General features: G+C 40.1%; 1 long non-coding RNA gene across 1 annotated transcript; it reads left to right on the top strand.

The window, feature by feature from the left end:
• Positions 1–316: 316 nt before the first annotated feature.
• LOC135421801 (uncharacterized) lies at positions 317–6,995 on the top strand. The gene is made up of 3 exons (XR_010434201.1): positions 317–483; positions 5,962–6,133; positions 6,727–6,995. It is a non-coding gene; the product is annotated as an uncharacterized LOC135421801 (long non-coding RNA).
• Positions 6,996–15,866: the final 8,871 nt, after the last annotated feature.

Raw genomic sequence — 15,866 nt, 5'->3', positions numbered from 1 at the left:
CTGCATAGCATTTTCCTGCATCAGGAGCTCTGCCAGTTTTTATACACTTTGCAGTTCATAGACTATTCTCAGGTTGCAGTTCTAAACTTTCCCAGATCTGCTGATGATCACTAAGACATGCAAGGAGATGATAGTCAAACACTCCTTCTTAACTTCACTTACTTTAGTCACTTCACCTTTTCATAAATGGAGAGCTCATATGCTGCTCTAGAATGTGTCTGTGTCATGTTGGCTATTACTTCACGGTCCTCTAAGGAGCAAATGGAGTGTTCGCTTGAGGTTCTTGACAATTCCTACTCTTTTCACAGTCATGACTACTAGTGCCCCATTTCCTTTCATTTTCTATATCCTTCTACAGTAATTTGAGAAGAATGCTGATCCAAGAACAGGAAATAGAGAAAAATTTTGGACTCTGGGCCTCGCTCTACAGCTAACACAGCAACACAGTACCTGCTTCCAAGTGCTGTTCCTGTGAACACATCTGTAAGTGCTGTCAGTGGCAGTTTTTCCACCTTCCTTAACAGTCTAAAAAATGTATTCTATAACATACATCAGGTTAATACAGAAATACTAGGAGGATTACTTAATTTGTAAGACCACTGAGGACCTCAGAGAATAGGCACTAGTTGAGCCCAAAGTATTTGCAGGAATCTCTGTGGATTCCTTTGCTGGTAAAACCTCAGACCAGTCAGAGATAATCTTACTTGGATTTCAGCATCCAGCCATTAGAGGTGAGTGGTTATAACACTGTTCTGACTGAGCTTTTGTCTTGTAGAAAGGATATTTAACAGCACACAGTGTATCAAGCCTCATATTAATAAATGATGAAATTCATTTCAATCAGAATTATTGCCACAAGCACTAAGAAGTGTAATTAATATTTTCTGGTGTGCCTTGTCTAACAGTTTTTATTCAACATGAAGCATCAAGAGGAGTTGTATCATTTTAAACAGAATGCTACATCACAAATTCCTTGTGCTAAGCTTTAGTTTAAGGATTTTCCACCATAAGAAAATCAGGTATAAACCACTTATTATAGTGCTTTAAAATATGCTAACTTGAATGGTGGTATTTATCTCAGTGAGAAGTTTTATGTTGCTGAGAGTCAGGTTTCTGAAACTGCTAAATGAGCAGGTAGACACATTTCTTCACTTGCAACAGCACTGCCACAGGCTGCCAAGTCATGCCCATCTCTGCATTACTGTAAAGCTGCAGAATGGAGTTAAATTCTCTGTCACCACGTCCATGCACACACACAGATTCTCAGATCTCCTATGTAAAACTATTCCTCTGGATACAGTGATGGAAAATACAGAGGTTTTGCTATACAAGCTGTAACATTAATGTCTGAGGAAGTTGGTGCCAACTGAAATCAACGAAAATTGGATTTACCGTTGAGGATTTTTCCAGTGGGAAGAGCTTGAGCTGCCTGTGTGGGATTTTCTGGGTTTGGTATGACGCTAGGTGGCAGTAGTTGTTTTAGAAGCCTTTTTCCTTTCTTTCTTTTTAAATTTTGATCCATAAATAGAAGTGAAAATGCACACACAATAAAATCAGTGCTGATTCCACTACCAGTTGACGAGGTTGGGAAATTTAGAGAGCCTCAATACCAGATAGCAGTGTATAACTTGAGAACCAAGACCAAAAAACGTGTCCAAATAGTCATGGCCAGTCCCAAGATCTCATTAAGAAATCTAAGTCATACAGTCTGTCATGGGAAGATTTCTTCTAAGGCCTTCTCAAAACTAAACCTATAATTTCTTTCCCTTCTAGGGCTAGTCACCACATTATCAACAGATAATGCTCTTTCCTCACATGTTCACCTATTTTTTTCTTTCCTCCTTTGGAGATAAGTTATCTTAGGACAAGAAGTATGCACATTAATAATGAATTGAAAGATCCACTTTCTACATTGCATGCAATCAGGTATTTTTTAATTAACTATCAGAAAAGGAATATGATATATTCCCAACACATCATTTATCTAACAAGTAATAAACCAACAATTTAACTTTTTTGGAATTCCAGTTCATCACAATTTTTAAATATTAAAGTGGGTTCAAACATCACTATTTCATCATAGTGCTGTTTAGAATAATTTTAAATTTCTACACTTTCAGTATGCAAAACAAAGAATTAAAAACATGCAGATCAAATCTAAAAACTCAGGAGTGTTCTAAAAACTATAACATATTTCAGTTTCTTCTGAGCCTGATATTTCCTGAACCTATAAAAGTATATATAATCAAGTTTGTTCACTATATCCATCTTCATAAAGAGAAGTGTTTACTTTTTTATGAAAACTGAGCTTTTCACCTAATCATTGGGACAAGGAACTGAAGCTTTAAAAAAAGTTTTGTGAGGTTTTCATTTAACTTGCAAGAGTTGGCAATGCTGTATTTCAGGAACTGCTGGAATGGTGCTTCCTGAGACCGTATATATCAGCTGTTCAGTGGGAAATATCAATCCTCTATATAACCCTTTTGGGCAGCAAGGGAAGCAAGAAATGGCTGGGTCAGTGAGGGGGTTTTAACAGCACCATTTTCCATGTTGTAATCTAGTCAAAAAGTCCCTACTTGTAGAAAAAGACCTGACATTTTTCGTAAGTCATCATTGGGAATTTGGGTTTTTTCGTCATATTCAAAAGCTGTCACTGGCTGAGCTCCTCCTTGAGCCATGGTGGGATGTTGACTATGAGCAAGAACTAGTCTAGAACCAGGTTCTCTCTTAAAGACTCTTTGAGCACTAACTCTAGATAATGAAAGCAGTTGCACTCATGGCACAGAATGTTCTGGCTAAAGTGGGGGTGATCTCTCCACAAGATTTCACTTTTTGAACCATGTGCTAAGGAATGTGAACAGTCAGGACTGAAGATCATAGCACCCTGGTAGAGAACAAGAGCACTACTGGATTTCTAGTAAATGTGGAATTTCTGGCCAGAGTTCATACAATCTTTTCATTTCTCTAATCCCGATGTTATTTGCCACCAGACCTGATGTTTGAACTCATCTATCCTAATCTAGTTCTCACATTCTTCTCTTCTCAAAGAAAAAAGAAAATAGCACATTGATTTTTTTTGTCTTCAGACTGACAATGACACTGTGCAGACTAATAGTGATACAGTTATGAACTCCAGCTGTCTTTGGTAAGGAAAAGCCATTAACATTGACTTTCCCTTTATCCTTTCCTTTTATATCTACTTGCTTGTTAGCTGAACTTTCTTTGTACCTCTTGAAACCCACTGTAATAATTCATACTGATTGCAAAAGACATGCTAGAAGAAAAGGCTGCAAAGCCACTTATTTGTAGTTATCTCAGTTGTTGATCTTAGCCAATAAACTGCTGACTGATCACTGCAAATGTTTCTGCTTATAGCAGATATGCAATGGGCTGATACTCAATTTGCTTTAGCTTCTGTTGCTGCTGGTCTATTAGCAGGACAGCCAAGATGCTGTGCTGTGCCCCAGCTCAGGCACAGCACAAGTGATGCACCATGTCTCAGAGGTGGAGTGGTGCCTGTGCTGCTCTGAAGCGGGACAGGCTGGGCCATCCAGCACATGCCATTGGTGTCACCTCAGAAGTACACAGTGATCTACACATCCAGCTGTTTCAGATGCAGGTGGCAGAGGGAAACACATAGCTGCACTCCGAGGCTTGTCCATCAAAACTAGCATATTTTAAAGGAGTTTGGGAAAGTAACATGTGGGAAGGAAACGGGTATCTTAGGTTCTACTCTGATCTCTATTGACAGCTCTGTACTGTCTGTGGCTTTCCCCTCTCTCAGTTTTACCTTTATAGTGTTCACTGCGATGTCCCTTCTCTGCCAGGATGACGCTGTCTGTGCTTCAGGGGTTCAACTGCCAGCCACAGAACAGAGCTCTTCCCAGCACTTTGCAAACAACCCATGGTGCATCACTGTTTTGGGATGTCCTCTGTATTTATCTGCAGAATTCCAACGCACAACAACTAAAAAAAGGTGAATGAATGGAATCTGAATGTTTAAAACACTCCATCTGGGCTTCTACCTCATCTCTAGACAGGCACTTCTAGCTACACACAGGCACTTTTATCTTGGAAACTCAAGTGGAAATTTTATCCTTCATATGCCCTCAGCTTTGAGCCAATTACCCCAATGCAAAACTAAACCACTCTGTGTAAGGATACCCCCTCCACAGCCCTCACACACTGTGAAGGAGACAGCTAAACATAACACACAGTTTTGTGAACACTTGCACTGATCAATACTGTCATTGCTTCTCTTTATTCCCTGCCTCTCCCCATCCATCTGTTTTTTCTTGTCTTAGCAATGGCAGATTTTGGAAAATGGAGTGGCTTTTTGGTTTTTTTCTTTGAATGAGATTTGGGGGTTACCAACCCACAATTAGAGCTCCTACACTCTACAGTTCTCCAGGTGATAAACACTACCCCAGAGAAGCACAGAGAGGGACACACACTGAACACCTGCTTATTAGCACAGGGCCCATGTAAGGCCCATGCAGCACTGCAGCTTCAATGTACAAGATAAAGGTGCAAGTGTTGCAGGGCCAGAGCAAAGGAATAAATTTCAGACACATGGAGAATGCCTAATATAAATAAAATAAACTGTAGAAATCAAATATTTAGCTTTTGAAATGCTAGCTGTTCCAGATGTAAAAATCTAAACAATTATCCCTGAGATAAGCATCACAAAGTATATTTATATTTCCCCCTGGGTTTTATTTTGTGTTCATTAATATATACAACATTTTCCTTTTTAAAAATACTTTATGAGCCACATGCTGTCTCTATGTACTTTTATGGAATTGCTATTGGAATTGGATGAAGCTGCATTTGCATTCAAGGGAGAACTCAACTTACTGTAATCATGCCTAATTTGTTGGAGCACTGAGTATTTAAATCAGGTTATTATAATGTTTACAGCTCCCACAACCCCCAAATTGCATGATAATTGTCATGTCACGCAATTTATAGCTATGCAGACTCTGCATTAAGACTGACAGGACCATTGTGTATATTATTAGTCAAACACTTGAGAATCTGAAGAAATTATGAGGAATCCAAAAGAAATGCGAGGAGCAGAGTCTTACTACCATGGGTGCAGTGCAGTTTAAAGTAAACTCACTCCATTTCACTACTGAAAATGTGCAGTCTTTCTGCCCTTTGGAATCCTAGGAGAACGTTTCAGATTATATATTCAGTGGTTCAGGTGGTAAGCAACCTTCAAGTAAACAAAGACTGGCCAAAATGTAAACTCTCTACAAGTACATATTCTTCTTCTGTTAGGCAAATTTACCTCTTCAGATTTATTCCTGGTATCAGACAGAAATATAAGGACTGGATAGTGAAGTATTCAGAAAGAAAAGAACTACTAAGTACAATATGAGTGCTACCTGACTTTCAGCTCTGCAGCAGCTCTATGTGGAATTCAGCAGCTGAATTACAGACTTGTAAGCAAATCTATGACACTGAAGGAAACACACCCTGCTCATTTTACAGCACTTAGCAAAGTGTGGAAATGTTTCATGAGTAAGTTTGTAGATGTCACTATAAAATCACTAAGAATAGTAATTTCTCATTAAGAGGGGGGAGGGAAAAGAAATGAAAAGACAATTACGTTTTCTGTCCCCAAACTATAATTCTCACCGGCAGAAAATGCACACAGCTGCTCAAAACTCAGTGGTGCTGCCAGTATTAAAATTCTCTTCTAGAAAGCTGGGAGAAATGTGGTCCCTATTTTCCATTTCTCAGATGCAGATCCCACTCCATGGGGCAGTAGCTGCTGCTCACTTCCCAAGATGTGTGGCCGGTGGCAACTCCACGTTCTCCTCTTTTAACCCAGTAATGCCAAATTAGTGGGGAAGAAAAATGAAGGCACTGTAATGATCAAAGAGGAAATTTTGCAAAAAGGCACGTGTGGTTGGTTGCTAATGAAACACAATGCCAGTGGTTCTTTTAAAACAGGAAGCAGATTCTCTTGTTACTTTATGGAAAGGCTGACAAAAATTTGCACTGCCTTTGAGAGTGGTTGTTCTGGAACATCCTCTTTGGGGGATCTCCAGCAGACAGTTAGCAGTGAGATGGAGCAATGGCAGAAGGGACTTGTAAGTGGCTTGTGGCTTACTCCCTGTGGCTTGTAAGTAAATTGATTAGGACTAAACCTCTGGATAGGCAGGCTCTGTACTGGCTACATGAGGTTGTGGCAGCCATGTGGGCCAATGAGCTGAAAAACAGGTGGTCAGCAGCAACTGCCAAATCAGCATCTTGACCTCATCAATAGCCAATAAAAAATAGAACAGAAACAAGATACAGATGGTGAATAACTAAATAAAAAGACATTAAGCTGCCAAGAGGAGCTCTTCTGGGGAGTAAACTGGCCATGATACCACCAATTCTGACTAAGAAAAAGAGATGAAATTGTTCATATAATGTATTCAGTGTATGACTATGATTCATATGTTCTAACATTAGAAAGAGAAAGAATTTGAAGTATTTAGATGGTTAATGGTTATTAATAAGGCAAGTAATATTTATAAAGATGTAAAGATATCCGCATTCAAGAACACACAGTCAGAGAAATAGAAAAAGAAATAGATTCTAGAGACCAGGTTCCAGTAGAAGCTGATTCTATAACAAAATGGAGAGTTGGAAAATGGTAAATTAAAAATCAGAGTATTAGATTACTTTAAAAATAAAGAATGCAAGTCAAATAAATGTACATTTTTTTAGAATTGAAAAAATTCAAGTTCAAATACACCTGCCAAAGCCTCAAGATTCAAATTGACCTATGGGATGGAAGGAGCAGACAAGCATGGCCATTGGAATGTGTTACAGGAAAAATGCATAAGATAAATGAAACACAACAGTCAAATCATCCAACTCTCTTGTGAGTCATGATAGATAATCAGCAGGAACGTGGTGGATGGTGATAGCCAGTGAGCCCTGCAGCTTCAAAAGACAAGGACAAAATATTAAGTTAATAACAGCTATTTACAAAAGAGCAGAGACTGATTGTCCAGTTGCCACATAGGAAATTGTTAGATGAACATATTACTATGACAAGAAAAGAAAGATGGGAGCTAATGAAGGAGTAGGTGACAATAATAGAGTTATGCTAGCATTGCTTTGCTAAAATGTCTTTGTAAAACAGAATTAAGCATTACATGCTACATTTTTTAATACAGCAATCCAGAGGGAAAACGAGTAGAGTGCTGAAGGATTTTATGCATCCACAATGCCCTAGGGTAGCTACATCAAACAGAAAATGGAAGCAGCGTCCAACAGGATTCCCAGGTGCTAAGGCAGAAATATCAGATCTGGGAAAGTATCCATATGTGTAAACTATTATCACTATGACACACAAGATAACAAGTCTTGAGAACTGCCTCATGCATAAAAAAATGGTGCTGAAGACCTGTCTGGCTTGTCAGCCTTACCAGGACATTCCTTCCTTGAAAATCTCTGAAGTAATAACATTTATTAAATTTTTTTTGTAAACATCACTTTTCTTGCTGTTCTGTGCTTGTTTGGTTGGTTTACCATTCAGCATAAACAAAGCAAGTTTGGTAACTAAGTTGGAGGGCATTGTTAAATCTCAATGGTAAATGAGAGCAAGTCTCAAGAGGAACAAGTAAAGCCCCTCCAGGCTCAGGAAGTGTGGTAGGACACCCTGACACCCTGCACTCCAGGGTTTGCCCAGGGCTCCTCTCCTGCCTTGCAGCTGAGCTGAGACTGGCACAGTCCCTGTGGGAAATGCCAGACTCAAGCAACCCCCACCCCCATCTCTCTGTATTTCTGTGTCAGAGAACAGCGCAGTCTCCCTTAAATCCCACAGTCTGGACTCCCTGCACTCCCTCTGGCCTGGTGTTGTAGGGGCAGGGCCCTTCCAGCAATGAGCACCCACACCTGGGTGGTTGTGTGAGCTGCTGCACTCCACCACAGCTCTGCCTGCAGGTCTCCCTTGGCGTTTTTGTGATAATGTGACAAATCTGCAACACTCCTAAGCCAAGCTTTGCCATTGTGTGTGGCCATTTGTGCATGGGGCTGTGCCACAGCTGTCAGGTCAGCTTGAGAGCATTGCTGCTGGCCTGGGTGAGGGTAAGGGTGGTGGCCATACAGGCAGACTTGATGATTTATAGGCAATCAAAGTACACAAACACTTCCCTACAGCATGTGATTTCTGGTTCCATGATGTCTCTATGTTGCCAGGCCCAAAAGTTGTCTGATTTTCTTTTAAAAAATGGCAACTACTTATTAAAGGTAATTATTAAACTCTAAGTTTCAGCAAATGTTTAAAATACAATATGTTGTAGAAACTCATATAAACTGCACCTGTAAGTGACATCTTTGCAATAGTCTTGTACATAGGAGGCTCAAAGCTATTTCTTGCCAGCAGCAGTGATCCACAGACTTTAGATGTTGTTAAAAAGCTTACAATATCAGCAGGGCAACTGCTGCCTCCATTAGAAACATGATACTAAGATGCTGATTAATACCAGGAGGGGGCTTTAATCAGCCAAAGCCATATGCTATTTCACTTAAGATGAAAGTGCAAATGATAATCATTATTTCAGAAAGGATGTATTTAAAAGAAGAGCAGAACAGCAAGTGGCATCTTTTTATCATTACAGCTTCTTCATGCAGTCCCTTTTTTTCTAAAGCTTTATAGGCTTTTATGAACATCTGGATCATTTCTTCATTATATAGGCTTCCAATATCATTATGTTTGATGTAGTGTTTTTAGTGGAGCTATGCTAAATGTCTAAATATACAATTAATTCCTATTAATTATAGTTTTCAAACTGATGAAATTATCCATCATTAACTTAATCACTTGTATTTTATCTTAAAATTGTATTCACTCTTTTATAATCCCTACATCTAAAGCCATTTCTTCCCTGGGCTTTGTGTGATGTTTTGCATGCTGTTTGTATAAAGGTTTGCCAGCCATTTTCAACTGCTTGTAGAACTGAAGCTGTCAGCAGCAGGCCATTTTAAAATAGAACCTAATTCAGCTCAGTTGTTTTACCAAGAAGCGCTTCAGAGAGACGGGGGAAAAAAGAGGTGAATTTGGATCTGTAAAGGGCAAGACTTCATTAGACCTGATGAAACTTTAGTTCTGTATTCCTTACACCAAGGCAAGGGGGTTGAGCGAGGCTTATCAAGAGGAGAGTAAGGGAAGAGAGTTATTCACTGGCTTCCACTCCATGTGGCAGTAATTCAGCATGAATAGAAACAAATGATTTAGAAGTCTGCATTGACTGTACTTGAAGAATTAGGAGTATCTTTAATGTCAAGTTAAAACACATCTAAAGAAAAAAACATCTCTAAAGCTTTTTCTGAACACTCTAGCCTTCTTTTAGGTTTCTTCTGTGACTTAAACTGGAACATATATTATGACATCTTAATCAAATGTCTTCCCTAGTTTCCAAGCCTAAAGTTAGGTAGATACTCCCTTTTCTTTCATATGGCATTTGCAGAATTAAAAGAGAAAGAATGAGGGGGTTAAAAGCACCAGAACAAATCTGCTTAGCTCTCATCAGTCTGCTTTCAGGAACTGGGAGTCAGAAAGAGTGCAGGGAGCCAGAATTGCTGTTAGCACTGAAGAGACACAAGTATCAGCTTTGTGGGGTGGGGTGTGTCCAGGACTCTATCTACGACTGTTGACCCTCCACAGAACAACAGAGCATGGTAAACAAGAGTTACACAGACTCCAACACAGCACAGCGTCTATGCAGCATTGCAGTCCATCCCGCCAGCCCAAACTCCCTCAACAGCACCTTTTTGGTAAGAGCTGAGGCCCACAGAAAGCTGCCCACCTTTTGCACTCTTACCCCATCACAGCCCAGGACGTACCTCAGGTGCCTGGTTTGGATACACTTTAAGGAATGAAGCTACTGGAAAAGACATTTCTCTTTAGAGGTTCATCATCCTGAGCAGGTATTTTCTAATTCCATCTATTATAGATTTTTTTTTCTGCTGGACCTGCAGGAGTTTAAATGACATTCATGTACATAGGAGGTGTTAAATACATCAAGAGCACGAAGACCTCTCACTCTCAAATACAAAGCTGTGTTCTTGTCTTTGTTTTCACTGGCATTTTGTGGTAGCAAATACTTTCTTTAATTCAATTGTCTCCAATCTCAGAAACTTCTTGTCACAGCTGTGATGTCCCATTCTTCTGTTCAGGTAATTTATTGTATTCTTCTCTTTATTTATGATATGGTGTGATATCAAATGATTATTTGGGGCTCAAGGTTCCATCCAGCTGCCTTGGTGTCACAGACCCACGTGCTCCTGCTCTGCTTGTCTTCCAGGCTCCCATTTTGGGAGGCCAACATACTTAAAAATATAGTTCCCAGTGCCTCAGATTACAAGGAAGCAGACTCCACATTGCTCCCCCTTTCTTCCATAACATGTTGGAAAATTCTTACTTCTGAAAAAAAAAACCCAACTTGATTGACACTGATTCTCATTCTGAGATGGAGCAGGAGCTAAAGTTTGTTTTATTTCTTCTGTAGTGAGACGAGGTTGTTGTTAGTTTTGAAAACTCGTGGCAGCATGTGAGACCCAGCAGCAAAGTTGTGCCGGCTGGGGATGGAATCCTTCGGTCTGTTTTAATCACTACTCTATTTCCTTTCAGCTCCTGCCCCTCCTTTGGCTTTGCTCTCACTTTTACTCCCCTCCTCTAAATGGAAATTTTAACGTGTAAGACTCAGGCATCCGACCCATGGCTCACCTCCAGGTGTGCCACAATATGTCTGCTCATCATAGGGGCTGCTTTTGCTCCAGAGGGCAAAGCTTTTACCTTTGATCACTCCAGATGTATTTTCTCCTCATAATAAACTGAAAATTACAATCATCCCTTTTGGGTCTCTGACAGCTCATTAGCCCATTATTTCTTCAGTAAGGCATTCAGTGAATATAGTGGTACACAGTCTAACACAGTTTTATACCAAAATTCAGAAACAGTAAAAATGAACTGTCTCTCCACAAGTAAATTAGCTGCAAAGTGCTCCAAGATCAAGATAGTAACATCCAAATCCAGCAGGTCTGGAATTTAGCATTTACTTCAGAACTTCCTAAGCTAGGCTAACGAGGATGGCCCAAAGTTGACTCTGTAGTTCTGTTCTGTATAATGTAGATACCACTTTGCAAATCCCTCCTGACTGAACACAGAGAAGAGAATAGTCAAATTGCTTCTAGGTAATGTGGAAGACATTCATGTGGCCACTTTACAAACTTATTCTGGAAAAAAGACTGTGACTGATTCAAGAACATAAGAAATATTGGACTAGGCCAGTGGTGCACCTAGACTAGCATTCTGTCTCCAGCAGTGGAGAAGTGACCTTTAACCTAGACTTTTATTTCCTGTCTCTTAGCCAGTTTTCAATAAAATAACCTATCCATCAACGGTTTTGAAAGGCAATGTCTTCAATAACCTTCTGTATGTTACCTTCAAGAAGTTTTGTTGAAAATCAAAGTATCGGTGTGCACATGCTTATAGATACCTCATTGAACTGCAGCAGGTCAGGGGCAGGATTTCCCTTTCCAGAAGCTTTTTCCCACTGCACCACATTTCTCTATGGACTCACTGAACCTTTTCTGTATGACAAACTCCACCCTCCTGTGCTGTTTATCCCAGGATCCCCCCTAAAGATCATTCCGTATTTCACTTACACCCCATTTGAGTAATCTCAGACAGAAGCACTCAGGAAACTGCTCATGTTCTTCAGGCATGATACGCTCCACAAACACCACAGCTGAGGTCTGAATAGTCTCTGAATTAGCACAACCTGCAGCATCCAATGGGTTCAGTCCACTTAGTTATGCAAAGGGTGACAAAAAAACTTGCAGCTGCACTTAGAAGTATGATATAAACCCAAAGCCTTGTACCTTTGCTGCTGCCCCAAATCAGTCTCCTTTGAAAACTTTTTTTTCCCATTTTTTGCCATGACAACATTCTTCAGAACTAACACACAGAGCCCTTAAAAGATTAAGGTGCTTTGCTCCTAATGATCCCTTTGCTTACAGAAGGGGCTGGGGGTTGCAGCCTACGGGATCCACGGCAAATAAACAAACAGCAGCAAGGACTAATGACTAAGAGGCTCAGTTTGTACTAAGATGCCTTGAGCTGGAGTCCGAGCTCTGCCTCTGGCAGGCTGCAGGACCTTTGAAAGTCTTTCCGTATCCACTGCACTCTGTAATTGTCTTGTCTGTTTAGATTGTGAGCTCTTCGTGTCAGTGATTGACATGACACACTTGTACAGTGCCAGTAAAACAGGAGTCATAGCACAGCCCAGGTTAGGACCCCGAGGTGCTGCTTTAGTAACAACATCACTCTCCTGTTCTGGCATTGCAGTAAACCATAGCTACATTATAATATCCACCTGCTTTGGGCCATCTGGTGTACATAAATGTCCCTGTGCATCTTACATGTAAATATAACTCTTTGAAGACTCTTCTTATTGTTGCCAGTCATTGCTTGTTAAGTGCTGTCAGAGTTTCCTGAGCTATAGGAGAGAGAGGTGGATCCAAGGAGCTTTAAAATCCAAGCAGAGCAGCAAATTATTTGGAGACAACGTGCAGGGGATGAGCCAGGAGCTGTTTCCCATTCAGGGTGTTCCCCAGGAGTGGGCTGCACTGCAGCTGCAGCAGATTGCAGGGAACTGGCAAAGGGGACAGTGTTTGAACAGGCACAGTTATGAGCATGGAAGGAAGTTGCAGGTTCAGGAAGCACAATACATGACACTGTCTGAACAAGGAAGGAAACATAAAGACAGAAGGATATAAAGGCAAAAGGAATAAGAGGAGGGACAGAACAAAACTGCGGCTGTTCTCTAGGGAGGGACAAAACAGATCAAAGCTCCTAAGGCTAAAAAAATTAAAATTTATATAAAAGGGATTAAGCGGATAAAAAATTTCAAAATGGGGGAAGAAGGGAGGCTTTGGTTGTCACATACCTTCTAGTGTCAGAAACTGTAAGAAGATCCCCACTTTTTTTCCTATTGCATAGAGACATCTGCCTTCCTGTGACAATGGCCCTGAATTTCAGAGCTGGAGTATGACAGAACTCAGATTCTGTAACAGATCTGTTCTGCTAAGCAGGGATTATCTTTGCATAAGATTTGTGTGAAGTGCCTCACACAAGTGAAGCTGAATAGGGCTTCTAGGCCCAACTAAAATACACAGGATACAAAAAAAATCATCATCACCATCACCACTGTAAGCTGAAGCAGTGTGGCACTCCATTGAAGAATGCTGCAGTCCAACTCTCTGAGAAAGAGAATATACTTTGAACTAATTTATCCACTGGTTCTTCTATCTTTTAAGGATTCAAATGTCAAGATCACCCCTTATCTGCCAATCCTATTCCAATTCCCTTTGTCTGGAGAAATTGAACTCAGAGAGGATCGTAACAAAATGAGGTGATTAAGTCTCCTAGAACAAATACAGTGCCTTCTCAGTGCTGAAGGGTAAAACTTTCTTACTTCCAAAGTCTTTTGAGAGTCCTGAAATTCTTTTCTTCTGCATTGCATTTTGAAGTTGCTCCCCATGAATATCGTTGTCAGACAATACTAACTCTCCCCCTACCGACTGTCAGTTTTCACAGAGATGACATTTAAAAGACTCAGAGCTTGAAAGCTAATCTCTCTTCTCAAAAATTATATTTCCCAGCAAATATTTGGATATATACCAGACAAATAAAGTGAATACGAGTGTTCCTTGTAACAGTTCAACCACAAAGATGAATTCTGTGTAAGAATGGGACTTAATTTGACTAAAAAGATACTTGTGACAAAATAATGTCAGCTTCAGACCAGAGTTCTGTGTAACTGCAACTCTTTAGAAAAACAACAATAAAAATCCGAATAAAAATTTCATTCTGTAAATGCAATACTAAGGTTGACACTGTTGTCTGCTGGAACAGTTTCTATGAATAGTGGATCAAATCCTTCAGCATATTAGCGTGGCTCACAGCGAAGACAATACCTACAATGCCATGGGAGGTGTGATGGTTGCATTCAGACAACCAAACTGGTCTTAACACAGCCTGGCTATGGCTCAGTGCTTTTGTGACAGGACAGATTTGGCAATGCTCAGCAGCCCAGATGGGTTTTACAGTTTGGGCTGAATTTCATTCTGTGACAGCTTCCCTGGCACCTGCACCGAAGGCAGCTAAAGTGAACTTGAGGGTCAGTGTGATCCCATCACTGCACTAGGAACACACCTGAAGTCCTTGAAAATGTTTTGGGAGTACTTTTGTCATCTCTTTACTTGTGTATTGTTATTATTTTTTAGAATGATCTGATGCAATTACACTTCAAATTAAGCTTAAGTTTTGAATGCCAGCAAGAGATTTCAGACATTTCTTTTAGACTTTAAGGTGAAAGGTCTCAGATGTCACACAGCATCTTACAACAACACACAGTATTTCAGCTGCTCCTATTGCTGTGGCATCAGCCTGATCAGTCAGATTATTACAAAAAACATTTCTTCTGCTGCACATTTGCACCTGAAAGCATGAGATTTGACTACAGATCTTTGGGAGTGCTTGATGCAGGAATAAAGATGCCACCCTCTATTTTTCTGCTCCTATATAATGGTCAGTGTTCTGCTCCTGTGCCCACTGTTTCACAAGGATCTTCTTTCTTGCTCCCATGTTCCATTCAACCCCCAAAACAAGGTCCTGGTGCTTTAGCAGGGAATAGCTCAGTGAGGCTCTACCTGTGTGTAATGGCATTCCGTAGGATTTTTATCAACAGTTCTCCAAAGGGTAGTGCAGTTGCACACCATTCCCAGGGAAGCTTTCCCATTCTTGGATTTTCCAAGGCATTTCTCTAATGGACATGGAACCCATAGGTTGATGATAAAACTATAAAAAAAAATAAATCCAAGTTTAGAGAAATTATTAAACAGTTGAGTCTTAAAATTATGCCAGATCTCATTTTTATATGTCTGTACTCTGTAAATCAGCATGTATTATAGCCAACTCACAGTACTCACAATCAGATAGTCTGTTCACTTTTGTCTCACCTAAACTTAGAAAAAATACATTTGGCTGTTGACTTTGGACTTTCCCTGACACTCTTCCACACCTAATCCTCTTCAGCCAAAATAATCTGAGTCGGACAGGGAGATTTGGATGAAAGAAAAGGTCCTCTTTTATTCAGATTTTATTTTTTGTCTCTGCACATTATTTTGTTAAAGTAGAATGGAGAGGAAGAAAAGTTCAAGAAATACAAGAGATGATTCTTAGGACACATAGATAGCTTTCCAGAGAAAATGTAGGCGTTCTCTCTACTAATATTGTTATCTTCTCACAAGATGTCCCTCATGTAAGAATGAAAACAGATACAGTGTCAATGCTCCCATGCATTATAATCCTCATTTTTCTTTTATAAGTTATCATCCCAAGGCTGAAAAGTTTCCAGGGAGTTTTGGGCAGCTCTGAATGATATGTGTTCTTAAACAGAAAAAAGTCGCTCTGTGTTTGTGCATGTCTCTTCCCCATATTCAAAGTGCTATTAAATATTGTTTTCTTCTGATTATTCTCAACTCACAGAAGAAAAGCCTGATAAGAATTAAAGTGCTTTGACTGAAGCTATGGAGTTTTACCTCCTATTTCCCTGGATTTCTGGGGCTATCTATTCCTTAACTATCACACAGGAAACATCCAGTCATCCCTATGTTCTGACAAATATTTCTGATTTTAACAGGAAAGGCTCATTTTAGTGTCATACAGGTCAATACACACCAAAGGAGCCTGGCTATGCCTGGGAACTCACCTGTATACCTTACTTACTCAGATACCCCCCACTGCAAAAGGCACCCATTGCAGGGGTTTTATGCCCTGTTCATTAATCAAA

This window comes from Pseudopipra pipra, chromosome 14 (assembly GCF_036250125.1).
Source record: "Pseudopipra pipra isolate bDixPip1 chromosome 14, bDixPip1.hap1, whole genome shotgun sequence".
NCBI lineage: Eukaryota > Metazoa > Chordata > Aves > Passeriformes > Pipridae > Pseudopipra > Pseudopipra pipra.
The sequence above is the reverse complement of the archived record's forward strand: the minus strand, read 5'-3'. Positions and strand labels throughout refer to the sequence as shown.